We start from the raw sequence: 8,555 nt of genomic DNA, 5'->3' as shown, positions 1-8,555 counted from the left end.
TGGCTCAAGACTTCGCCCTTGCCTCATAACGCACACAGTTCCACCCGTAAAAGTCATTAAAAAAGAATTTATTTCTATAGTACTATACATTCTGGCAACAGCACATGTATAGCATTAGCCATGACTTTAAATGACAAAAGAAGAAGACTCAACTAAGGCTGGGTGGAAGCCAAAGACGGTACAGAACAAGACGAATCAGTGACATCATCAAGTGCGTAGTACGGCCCCTGGGAGAGTCCCTCAGTATTTCTCAACATTAAGTGTTCTTGCCTTGCTAGGACGAGTAATGTCCATTTTTCATGGATTTCACGGAAGAGTATCCAGTAACAAGCTTTAAGTAAGGGTTAACGTTCGGCGAGAAGGTCGCTACCGTGGAATAGCAGCACGACAGAGAGAATCTTTAGACCCCGACGCGGAGCGGAGGGGTCTTGTTCTCTCTGAAGTGCCGCTATTCCACAAAGCGACCGACTCGCCGAAAGTTAACCCGCTTATTATATGGATATACTTAAATGATTCACACATGGCGGGGACATTTCTTTAGGCCTATTTAATGTTAAAGGTAGGGTAGGAGATCTTTGAAAAACGGTTCCTGCGAGCTATATTTTTGAAAATACACAGCCCACCTCTCCCTTCAGCCGTACCCTCGAAGCCACGCCTTCAAAACAAATGAACGCGCATGCAGTCTGTCAAGTGTTCGGATTATCCCGGGAACCCACGAGAGCTCACGAGGCGGGGGGCGGGCTAGAAACCACGACAAAGCGACTAGCCAAGCTAACTTCCAGCCATGGCACTGTCTCCGGCTACGGTAAGAATGTTCAACATCACAATAAACGCACAGGCCGTCATGGTTGCCATTTCAAGAAATATTGATGACAGTAGATGTATACTAGATTAGTTATTGAACTTGACTTGATACGTGTTACTTAGATATCTCATTCTAACTTCCTAACACTGATGACAGATGCTATACTGTCATCCCTAGACAGTAGTTCTAGCCAGTAGCTACAGTACTGACACATGGATTTATTTTGACAGATGTGTACCGCAGTATACATTTTACTATTGTATTATATATACCCGACACCACAATCCGTAGTGTTTTAGGCTATGACTTCAGATTTCACTTGGGTTGCACGCGTAGACACAGGGACAGAGGGAGTAAAGAAAAACAACCGAACTGATCAACGCTAATGAAATTGTTTTGGCTGACGATATTTTCATATGCTTTAGACCTTCCACGACCACGAGAGCTCCAGCTCTGACTTTCCTGGCCCATCACAATCATAACGACCTAACAGCCCAGTAGGACCAATGGCCAGAGATGGAGGAGGAGGAAGATAGACGCAGCAGAGGTCGGGGGTATTAGGGAGACTCCAACAGAATTGACGCCCTGCTAACTGTAAGGATGTACATTCATCCCTCAATAACATTGTCCTGCTGCATTCCTCCAGATGTGTAAGTATTGTAATGGATGTTATCACAACGGATGTACTCTATATCGCAACACGAGTAGGCTACACGAGTACACACCTGTTGTGATAACCATTACAATATTTCTACTCCTATGAGTAGTAGTGTGATATTACATGGTTGTAGGTACACAACACCAGTGGTAGTTCAAGTACATCCATAAAAGCCCATCTACTTCATACATCTGTGTAACCCCTGGCACAACACCAGTTTGTAAGAAATTGACTGAAAACGTTGTATGCATACAATTGGCACATCTTTATATACACAATAATGATTGCTTATGTCCATATTGGTCTTATTGTCAATAGAGTTATTTAGTCCCCATCATCAAATAGAAAATGCACTACATAAAATGTATTTATTGCTTTGCAGGCCTTGATTCAATCATTGAATTTGAAGCAATCCCATCGGTTACTGCAGCGTGCCCTGACCCGTGACCCCAGTTTGATGTTCGACCTGGCACATGACATCTGGTCCTCAGTCACAGCCCAGTAGCACAACCAACCTGGCGCCTCTGCGCAATCTGTAAGGAGATGCCCATGAACATTGAAAGGAAATGCTGTGGTGTTCTCAGTTTTGATAAGACTTTGGGCTGATGTAGGACCAGGTGAGAGAAACGGTCTCTTCAGGCATGCAGCCTACAGACAGTATGGGGCACTTGAACAGGGCTGACGTTGTAATACACAGTACAATACCCAGGATAAGCCAGGGTTACCCTGCTCCACTAGAGCAATATAAAAGTTTTATACAGAGTACGGTATAAAACACACAAACCGGCAGTGTGCAGACTTTTATTATTTTTCATTATCTGTAGGAGCATTCATCTGTACATCTCACCTGTTTGGTTTGGAACCACGTTTGTCTTGTTACCATTGTTTTTTTCATACATAGAAAATAAATGCAACCTGTCAAATGTTCTTCTGATTGTGGTCTTGTGGAATATATAAATTATGTAACCATGCATTTTCAGTCAGAGAATGAATTAAAAAAAGCCACACAGTCAAATTGTGTCCACCAATATTTACTGTCATTGAAATGGAAGCAATGGACAATTTAAACAATGTATTACACATGACACTAGATACATTACTTTATACTATATTTACAGTTGTCATTACCACACAAAAACTCTGGGAAGGTGGGTAAGTGCAGCAACTGTGAAGGGCCTAGTTTGAGGTTGGAGGCGTCTGTGCTGTAAAAAGATAAACAGAATTAGAAATCACATATCTGACAGTAGCTCCAGTGACATTTTAAATGTAAGTAACCTGGGTTGTTGGGGCAGGGACACCAAAAATAACTCCTTTATCTGGGCTCACCTGGTTGTGAGTGTCTGCGGTCAGCCATCCCTCTTAGGGTAGAAAGTCTTCTGCGCAGGACGGTGCCCTGAAGGTTGACGTTCACAGTATGCAGCCTTCTTGTCCTGGAACTTTTATTGTGCAATTTTCCATATCTGTAACAAGCAATGTGTTAGACTATATTAGGGCTTCATTACATCAAATTACACAGCAGGGTTTTACAGGGTGTTGGCTACAGTCCCAGGACCTAAGTGGACTTGTGTGCCTTGCTCAAGTGCACTTCAGCTGTGGATGGAGGTGTAGGTAGGGAGAGGTAAGGATGGGATTTCAACCTGCTTCTCTATGATCTTAGGACCACCTCTCACCATCAGGTGATGGCTGGCTGCTACCTCAAATTTCATTCATGGCCCTAGTTATGTTCTGTAATCAGCATTGTTTTGACCTTACACAAATAAATGTAAATGCATTCTGCACCATGGGGGGCTGTGAAGACCTTTGAGAATATTTGCAGAACTACATACTGAATTGAGCCATCCGCCTTTCTCTTGGTTGGTGTGTTGAGATGGTGACTGCAGTCCAGGCTTCTTGGATTGGAGGAGAAAAGATGTGGCTTTTATTGGCATAAGTATGTGGTTGTGGAAGGACTCTGTCGGCTGTTGACCTGAGGGAAAAAAGAGCACAAATTGCATATTAGCACAGAGCCCATGCTTAGACCATAGACAGATAAATCATCTGGCACAATCTGCATGCAACCAACAGAACCTAGAAAGAGAAAGATTAGCAGCAATACACAAAGGGGACAAGTATACAAAAACATGCAAAGTGTTCTGATAAGGTGCATGGAGGTAGTCTGTGTTGATTCCAGCAACCTCAAAGACTGAAAAGTGTCCCAGTGTGTTGAATTGAAAACTTGGCGCGTGCGCGCGCACACATAGAAATATCATAATTTAGTGCAGTGTTTCTCAACAGGGGTGCCGGGGCACCCTGGGGTGCCGTAGGGCCCCCTCAGGGGTGCCGCGGAAACGTGGCTGATAAATTATATAACATAAAACATATTTGTCAAAATTGATAAGTTAATGTTAGTCAGTGGAATCTTTGATCTGCCATTTACGCACAATAAAGTAAATATTGGTCACCCCAGCTGCAACTTTGAACGTAGGTCGTGCTACTAGGTTGTGTGTCTCCAAATGTGTTACATTCTAAGCTTGTGTGGTATCGGATGTGATGCTATATGGCTACTTGGTTTGGGGTGCCTTGAAATTTTCCATGAATTGAAAGGGTGCCTCGCCTAAAAAAAGGTTGAGAAACACTGATTTAGTGTATCAATTACAACTACAGGATCTGTTCGCTTTTGTCAGATAGAACCATTGTTTTTCAAAGGCAGATCATTCCAAAAAGGATAGTAGTATCTGCAACTGGACGAAATTACACCCACAAACATGAATAAAATAAACTACCAGTGTGCGGTGATTCATTCTTCATTTACTTGGCAGCCTTGATATGTTGTGAAACGGGAGCAAGGCACAGCTATGGAAAACACCACACATTGGAATGGACAAAGCAGAACATTTCAATATAACCAGGGTAAAACAAATAATGTACCGGCATCTCCATGTGATCATTCAGTGTAGCCATCACAATAAAGATCTGCCGTGTAGCCGTCATGGTCATTAGGTGGTATTTATCAAATGCAAAACTACCGTCTTCTCAAAAACGACATCAGCGAGTTAACAACATTACACCCACAATCATGTAAACATTTGAAAACCCAAGGCAATCTATTTTGCAATGCTGGAGCGGCGAACAGGTTGTGCTTGTGCTTGCTACTATTACCAGAGTCATACAACAGAGACGTACCAAAGCAAAACATGCAAACGATATATTTTTGTAAACCACTAGAAAGACATGGGCTTTGCTGGTCAAAGTAATGTGTGCGTAAACATGGTAGGTTACTTACTACGGGGTGGATCCGTATTTAGCAACTGAACGCGGATGGAGAAGGGGTGCTTCCGTCCTCCTCCCAGCTGGTTTGTCTGGCTCGTTCGCACAACTAGCAGCAAAACACACAAGAGTAACCGTCTGAGTTACACAAAGCAATTCTGAAAACGTGTTCATGTGCACAGAATAAATGCCACAGGGGGGAAAACACAAAAAAATAAAGCGATTGAGGTAGCAGCTATGTTAAGCAAGGTAGCAGCTAGATATGTTGGAGCTTGAGCTAATCCTCTGACCCCTCTCAATGGATACTTGCTTAAAAAAAAGACACCACTGTGTCCTAAAACAATTCACAAAATATTATACAGACAAATATATTATCTCACCTCTCGATTAGAAATATGGTCACCAAAGCGTATTTGAAGCCGCTGCCGTAGCCGACATCTGTGTCCAAGAGTGTCAGGTCCCATTTCAAATTTTCAGCCCGTGTTGGAGTCTGGTCTTGCGAGTCCGATGATAATCCAAGGGAGTATGTTATCCTGACATGGTTCTAGTGTTCCAAAAGCCAAAGTTCTTCCTGTAGCTCTGCAAAAGCCACTTAAGTTTCCAAGTAGTATTAGCTCAGCCTGCTGCTAACTCTCGTTACCTTGCTACTAGCCGAGTGATGATGAGCCTTGTCGCGTGTGCATGAATGATGGGGGCGGGGTCGGTCAAGTTCACGAGTCGGTGAACGCGCAGGGAGGAGGGGTGAGTGCTGGCGGTTGATGGACGTGTCAGAAACCAATAGAAGTGATGATGAGTATTACTTCTATTGGTTGCCGTTTTCTTCTGACTACGCCCTCTACACTGGACCAAAATATTTCGTTTTTTTTCCAAACACTCTATTTCAATGGGTGCTATGGCGTCATGAGGAGTTTTTCAGATGATATGGTAAAATATGTGCCAGAAAAACATCTCCTATCCCACCTTTAAGTTTATTATAGTTTTTCATGTCAAAAGATTGTTGCTGCGCAAAACAAAACAGTGCCGTTGTGGAACACCGCTAGGCAACAGCTAGGTAGCAAGGACAACAGGTGTTGTCTATCACAGCAGCTGATTAGAGTCTTGTTGAAAAGTCGCTTTAGCAGTGAAAAGTCTTGTTGCCATTGACAGCGGTCTGATATAGACCAACCCGTCCGTTATCGAAAAATAACAGACGTGAGAACGTTGGGGAGCCCCATTGAAATGAATGGAGCATTCGACCGATGACGTCACACCATATAATAAGCGTAATTAATAATTGGATACTTTGGCGAAAAATGGGCGTTACTCACACTACCAAGGCTAGCAGACTTCACATCGAGCTGAGTGGAGATAGGAGGGCGTACTGACATCATCAGAGCATAGTACAGCATGGCCGCCCGCGGGTGGAGTCACTTTCTTCTTCTACGGTCAGTACTGGAGGCATGGTAAAGTGCAATGCCACTACCGCCAGGGTTGGAGTATGGAATATAGGACGCAGTGATTTTTTGTCAGCTGTCCTTAATTATCTCCCGCAATTAATGCTGACCGACAGCTGCAGTTAATTTGCCCACAAACTGAACATTGACAACCGGACATCCTTTTTCGACCAATTTTACAGAGATTCCAGTGTTACATTTTTGTATCCATCATGCCGTCGCACCCACTGGCCATGTGCACAGTTTCCTTAAGCTACGTCCCCGAACTGCACTGTGGCCAAAGCATTTTCCAGCGAGTGTTGGTACTGATCCATTCTACGTTCTTTGGTCAGTACTGGTGGCATGGTTAAGGGTGGAACAGGTCACAGGACAACATGAATTTTTGACAGCTGTCATTAATTATCCCTCACAATTAACGCTGACCAACAGTTTTAGCTAATATGGCCACAAACTCAACGTTAACAACCAGACATCCTCTTTCCACCACAGCCAGAACCAAGGAGAGATAGATACATAGGAGGGTTTACTGACGTCATAACAGCGTACTTGTAGTACGGAATGGTCGGGAGGGGAGTACCTTTCTTCTTCTACGGTCAGTACTGGCGGCATGGTAAAGTGCAATGCCATTACCATCAGGGTTGGAGTGTGGAACCGTGTAGGACGACATGAATGCTTGACAGCTGTCCTTAATTATTCCCCGCAATTACTGCTTACCAACAGCTGCAGTTATTTTGGCCACACACTGAACACTGACAACCAGATATCCTCTTTCGTCATATTTCGGTACAAATTTTATCCATCATGGTGTCGCACCCACTGACCATGCACAAGGGAGTTAATTTTCCATCCACTCGTGTCCTCAGGCCACGCCCCCGTACTACACCATGGCCATTGCATTTCCCCCCCGAGAGATTGTTCTTTTGTGTCTACTTTCTGTCTACTGTCTACTAGCCAGAACTCACAGCCGCTCCCACCCGCGATGCAGCTCCATGGGGTCACCATGGGAGTCACTTTTTTATCCTTCATGGCGTCGCACACACTACCCATGTGCACCGGAGTCACTTTTTCATCCACCACGTCTCCGTGCTACACCGTAGCCCACCGTGTGATAGTGCTTATCCAATCTAGTTTCTTTGGTGGAGGCCCAATCGAGGTAAAGCCAGTCACAGGACTACAAAAGAGCTGAATAAGGTCCATATATTATTATAGTATATTTAGCCTTGTGGATGCCTACCCCAGTACTTGATAAGGCCAACAACATGTCTAGATATGCTCTGAATAATGTATTTATCACAAGGCCACACCAGGCTTAGTGCTGGTTTATCAGACTACATATATTTTAGAAAAAAAAGTTCCTCCATTTGGGCTTTCATTTTTTATGTAAATGGGGTCTTCAAGTGAATCCAGATAGAATAATGTTTCTCAGCCTTTTGAGAATAAATCCCCACTGGAGTGTCATCAAGGACCAAGGCCCAAGGCCCCCTTGACCTCATCATAAGCCTGCCCACCCTTGGCAACTAAGCACCACCCCTCGTTGCCACAGCCCCCATTGAAGATAGCCACAGAGGGTAGATGTAACCAAGACATCACAGATCATAACTAAAATGTAGACCAAGGCTAGAAAAAAAATCAACAGTTCTGTATAGACAGCAGCAAGAATGTACCGGTAAATGCAATCTAAATAAGAACATTTTAAAATACAAAAAAAACATTATCAATAGACTAAACTAGAAACATACCAGAGTCAGTGAGAAGATTAGACCAAAGATAATAAAGGACAAATGAAAGGCTTATGAAGTATTGTCAACTAGCTTTCATTTTTGGTTGCTCTGCAGGCTGGAAAAGGATTTGCCATTTAAGATTTAGCGACAGAGAGGCATCCCACTCCTCTGAACGCGTACTGTGCATAGAGCAGTGACCGCCCATGGAGGATGGCCGAGTGAATTCAGGGGTGCCTTTTACACAAGTTGACGAGCCACTGAAACGATTTTAGAAATATTATTTTAAGGTTGAAAAAAAAGAAGAAATGAAACTACTTAGGGGTGCATTTAGGCCATATATATGGGCTAGTGCTGGGCCAGGGGTATTCTGGAGGAGGACGTGTCAACTCTCCTGCCGACTGCATTTAAATTGTAAATTGACTTGTCACCAGAAAATGGGAAAAGAGTCACAAAAGCGCCCAAGATCTGTCACGCAAGAATTAAAATGCCCACCGTGATGTGCTCGGCATAGGAATCCTCCCAACCTCACGGCTCCCTCACACAGCTGGCATTAGAATAGCTTTAGATGCCGGAGAAAAGTGCACACCCTGCCATTATGCATACCCTATTTAACTTGCGTCGTGTCTGTGGGTGAGGGCTTTTTGTGAATGAAGGGAGACGGAGAGAGGGATGAGTGTCAGGAAGACAGAGGA

The 8,555-nt window shown here is 43.8% G+C and overlaps 2 long non-coding RNA genes across 2 annotated transcripts; one reads left to right on the top strand and one right to left on the bottom strand.

Moving 5' to 3' along the window:
- Positions 1-748: 748 nt before the first annotated feature.
- On the top strand, positions 749-2,517 carry LOC134468445 (uncharacterized). Its single transcript, XR_010038797.1, has 3 exons — positions 749-805; positions 1,231-1,399; positions 1,846-2,517. It is a non-coding gene; the product is annotated as an uncharacterized LOC134468445 (long non-coding RNA).
- Positions 2,518-2,521: 4 nt separating this feature from the next.
- On the bottom strand, positions 2,522-5,292 carry LOC134468444 (uncharacterized). Its single transcript, XR_010038796.1, has 5 exons — positions 5,090-5,292; positions 4,726-4,818; positions 3,290-3,429; positions 2,790-2,923; positions 2,522-2,665 (listed from the first exon to the last, which is right to left on the bottom strand). It is a non-coding gene; the product is annotated as an uncharacterized LOC134468444 (long non-coding RNA).
- Positions 5,293-8,555: the final 3,263 nt, after the last annotated feature.

Source organism: Engraulis encrasicolus, chromosome 18, assembly GCF_034702125.1.
Source record: "Engraulis encrasicolus isolate BLACKSEA-1 chromosome 18, IST_EnEncr_1.0, whole genome shotgun sequence".
In the NCBI taxonomy this organism is placed as follows: domain Eukaryota; kingdom Metazoa; phylum Chordata; class Actinopteri; order Clupeiformes; family Engraulidae; genus Engraulis; species Engraulis encrasicolus.
This window is presented reverse-complemented; position numbering and strand designations above follow the sequence as displayed.